Source organism: Diaphorina citri, unplaced genomic scaffold, assembly GCF_000475195.1.
Source record: "Diaphorina citri unplaced genomic scaffold, Diaci psyllid genome assembly version 1.1 scaffold519, whole genome shotgun sequence".
In the NCBI taxonomy this organism is placed as follows: domain Eukaryota; kingdom Metazoa; phylum Arthropoda; class Insecta; order Hemiptera; family Psyllidae; genus Diaphorina; species Diaphorina citri.
Window position 1 is genome coordinate 4,067 of NW_007377953.1, and position 4,915 is coordinate 8,981.

The window sequence follows — 4,915 nt, forward strand, 5'->3', positions numbered from 1 at the left end:
TAATGATAGCTGACCTTATTTCTTCCTGCATGACATTTAGGCCTGAAATTTTCCCTGCAATTCAATATAGGTAATTTAAAACTATTTACATTTCAATTTGTTTTATGCATAAAGTTTTACGAGATGATAATATCGTCCATTTTATGAAGCCTATGATATATTTAAAACTATTTACATTTCAATTTGTTTTATGCATAAAGTTTTACGAGATGATAATATCGTCCATTTTATGAAGCCTATGATATTTCAAGTCAAGTTCGTAACTGTGGCTTTTTCATTTCTACGGAAAAAAGGTGATAAAAACAATTTTTTTTCGTAATTACTCGTAAAATGATGAAACACTTCATTAAATTTTAACAGCTTGGAGATTAATTTAATTTCTGACGCTTGATGCCAGACATATTGAAATACCTTGGTAGGTATATATTTTATTTTTATGGCTTTCTTTTAAATGGCAGAGTTCTCCTGAAGGAGTTCTTCCGCCCAACCATGTAGGACAGAATCGATTACTATTTCAATATCTAAAAGGAAAAGGAATTTTAATTGTGTTATGCATAAATGCTTGTCACAAATGTCGTTCCCCGCTTGATATACTACGCTAAATTTTATGACATGACTTGGACTCGAACCACCAACCTCCAGATTCAAAGTCCACCGAGCTAACCACTACACCACTGAGATTGGTCTATTTCAATATCTATTTCACACTTTAATGGACGAAAACTTTTGGGGCTCCCTATGTATAATTTCCCCACTAGAAACAGAACTCAGCTCTCTGAAAATTTGGAGTGTTTGCATCTATTTACGAGAACACGAAATTAAATTTGCTGAAATTTGATGGAAAAGTGTGAGAGTGAAGAGGGGGAGGGCTGAAAATTTACGGTAGCATTTTCAGTGGCGGTATTACATTGAATACTGAACCCAAAATTAGTCTAATTAGGTAATTTTATTAGTCAACCTAATGACCAACCTTATTGTGGTGGGTACCGTGGTGGATTTCGGATCTGGAGATTAGTGTTTCGAGTCCGAGTCAAGTCGTAAATTTAGCACAGTGTATGTCGCATGTCCTTAAATATTATGTGTAGTGTTTTCAGGTGTTACACCTATTTAACTAGAGCATCACAATAAGAAACATAACTTTGAGCTCCCCTACTAAATATTTTCTTAACTCAACCCCTGACACAAAATAAACCCACGCAGTTTTTTTCTTTTAAGAGGTAACTCTTAAGCTGTAACTCTTAGGGGTTGGATGGAAGAGAATGCCCTAGGCATTAATCCCGCCCCTGAGTTAGAATTTTTCAATATTTTTTTTTATTTTTCTTTCTTTATTCAATTTTCTTTTTCTTTTGTTAATTTATCAGTTTGTTATTTTGTTTCTTGTACCTCTTTGTAAATATTGTAAAGTTCTAATAAAGAGTTATATAATAATAATAATACATCTAAGCCTCAGGGTGTGTTTATGTACCGGGTTGAGATAGGCCATTCCCGTCCTTTCTTGGCGTGTGGAAAAAGATGTGGTAACTTAACACAGCAAACAAAAATAGGTAAATATAAAATAAATTTTAAACATTGCCGCCGGGACAGAGGGTTAGAAAAAATACCCAACACTCTCACGCTATCCTTGCTTAAGTTACCACTCCAATGCAAAACTGTAGAAACAATATCCTATCTCACCTCGTCCGAGCTCATCTCAACCCGGTACATAACCACACCCTCAGAGTGGGCTTTTTGTGTACGATAAGACTTCCTTACACTGAAAACAAATGGATGTTCAGATGGATAAATACGTGTCTTTATTTTATTTTTTAGTTTCTATTTTCTACAATATATTCTGAGGGATAAATAAATCCTAGTTTACATCACAAATGCACACCTTCATGAACATAAATGTTAATATTTACTCTTTTAAAGAGACCAAAAAGTTGGAGTAATTTTTAAAAATAGTCCATTTTCACGTGAAAACTAAGGGAAAAAGTCAATATTCCTTGACGGGAGAGTGGTTGAAAAGTGTCTTTTTTTCAATTCCTAGAGACCGTACATAGTATCACATTGCAGGCAATTTAAATTTTTTTGTTATATCTATCAACACAAGCACTGTAATTGCAAGTAGCATTGAAGCAGCAGCTGCTTTATTTGTTTCGTAAATTAATTAAATTCTCACTAGGTATCTACTTTAAGTTCAATGGATTACCTTTTCCATTTCATTTTTTCCCATATTGAAAGAAAAAAACTTGTTTTTAAATATTATGTGTCGATGTCGTATCAATGCTTTTCAAGGAAGGCAGCTACATTGAGAATGGATTAAAGAGTACTAAGAGTGCTTCAGAAAACATAGTAGGTACACGGGGAAAGATCAAATAAATCTCACATTCAAAGAACTTTTTACGTCATGTTGGATTGGAAGTTATAGACTTTTTCGTCTTTTTCGTATTACCTACCTATAATCGCGCTTATTTATACTTCTCGAATAGGGTCAGAGTCTCCTTACCACAGCAGTAGGCTAACTAGCTATTATTGTATTTACTGTGGTCAACATCTTAAACAATTTCTCTACACCTTTTCCCGTGTTCAGACAGGGTCGGCCTGTCTCTCAATCAGCCCTGGGGTGATTACTTTCGGTTGACATTTGGGTCAGCCCAAACAAAACTGTGACGACTTTAGGTATAAGTCGGTGTTGAACAAAGAAAAAGAAATATGCTGACACCCATGAAAATTTGAGGAGGCTCTCTGCTTTACCCCAAAAAAATTCATTATTTAGATTGGAGTTTGGGGAAAAAATGCGTTTTTGGGTGAAATTGAACCCTCGCTCGCCTGTTTAACGAGGAAATGTATCTGTATCTCTAATCTAAGGATCTAACTAATCTCCTACTTGTAATATTTATCTTATAGATTAAGTCATTCTCTGGCCTTGGGAATTCTAACACCACTTGTCCCTTCTGTTCAATTAAAATGTAGTTAACTCTTGTGTTTATGCATTTCATTATAATCAGTTAATCACGTTGTTAAACCATTTGTTTCAGATTATGAAAATGTGAAACCTGCAGGATTAACGTCTTGTTATAAGCACAAATGTGAATCCCGTCAATCTAGACGTTACCGTCAAATGAGAATACAAATCGACAACATCAGGTAAAACACCACAAAATACTCCTAATATAAGTCTTGTGATGTGAATTTTAATTGTGTTAAGCATAAATGCTTGTCATAAAAAGCACAAAGTATGCAGATATTCAAGATTTTTTACACTCTGGGAATGTGGTAATACTGGAACAGGTAAGACCGGGAATTACTAGCCGTCATAATTAGGGAGATATTGATCAGAATAAATTAAATTTATTATTAAATATAAAACTTATAATTATAAATTACCCAAGTACATTTTTATCCTATTGGATTATAGCCAATAGGATAAAAATGTACATGTACGTACACTGAGAAAAATTACGTCAAATGAGAATACAAATCGACAACATCAGGTAAAACACCACAAAATACTCCTAATATAAGTCTTGTGATGTGAATTTTAATTGTGTTAAGCATAAATACTTGTCATAAAAAGCACAAAGTATGCAGATATTCAAGATTTTTTTACACCCTGGGAATGTGGTAATACTGGAACAGGTAAGACCGGGGATTACTAGCCGTCATAATTAGGGAGATATTGATCAGAATAAATTAAATTTATTATTAAATATAAAACTTGTAATTATAAATTACCCAAGTACATTTTTATCCTATTGGATTATAGCCAATAGGATAAAAATGTACATGTACGTACACTGAGAAAAATTCCAGGGCGCATCTTAAGTCTCTAGCAGAAATGATGTTCCTATTGGGGGTGGCATTCGGTGGATTCTTTTCAGGGCTGGTCTCTGACAGGTAAGATTTGCGTAAAACTCCTCCAACCAACCTATCAATCTGTACTTACTTACTCTTAGATTTACCTAATTGGAAGAATGCCGATTCGGTCCCATGACCTTTTTTTTAAGGTAGTCGACTACCGATTGGGTCCCGGGCTTACTACCAATTGGGTTCCGTATACCTGTAAAAAAATTGATCGAGAAAACTTCTTTGGCAAGTGTTAAACGCCACTGGAACCTCTTTGGAAGCGCACGCTTGCGCATGGAACTTATGAGTTGTGAGTGACCACGATATTAGCTGTTCCATTTGATTTACACTAATGTTTACATTTTTTGTTTCCAAGTTGTGACAGCACGCTTGCTGTTGCAACTTAAGTCTGACCACACTTAATAATTTGGTTACGTTATTTTATATACATAGGTACATAAAAACATTTAAGTACCTTAGGTATTGGAGATCAGATCAGAATAGCGACAGGTAGATAAATCAGGTACCAATTCAAGTGTGGGACCCAATTGGTACTTAGTCCCTCTCAAACTCGGGACCCAATTGGTCACTGACCCTCGCGACTTCGGGACCCAATTGGTATTAAAAAACAGGTTTTGGGACCGAATCGGTTTCCTCCCACCTAAATTAGCCTCTCCAAGTCTCTGCCTTCATAATATGCTTCTGTCTAGACTCTAATCTAGTGCATCTTTCATTGTCATATTGTTGGTGTTTTATGACATGACTTGGATTCGAACCACCAACCTCCAGATTCAAAGTCCATCGTCCACCGTGCTAAGCACTAGGTACATCACTGAGGTTGGTTCCATATTCCACATACCTACCTACCTATTAGACTGGCGAAGCTGCACTTTACATTATTATTATTATTATTATTATTATTTGCAACCATTCGGTAATAGAAGAACATGAAATCATCGAAGATCGAACTACTGTTCATCAATATTTTCTACACGTGGAGTAAAAATTAAGGAGTGTGGAGTGCAGAGTAGTTCGTGAAAACACAGAATGATATCAAATGGAGTCCTCTTCTTATTATGTCATCTGT

General features: G+C 35.2%; 1 long non-coding RNA gene across 1 annotated transcript; it reads left to right on the top strand.

Moving 5' to 3' along the window:
- Window positions 1-252: 252 nt before the first annotated feature.
- Window positions 253-3,122, top strand: LOC113467658. The gene is made up of 2 exons (XR_003391649.1): window positions 253-415; window positions 3,021-3,122. It is a non-coding gene; the product is annotated as an uncharacterized LOC113467658 (long non-coding RNA).
- The last annotated feature ends 1,793 nt before the right edge of the window (window positions 3,123-4,915 follow it).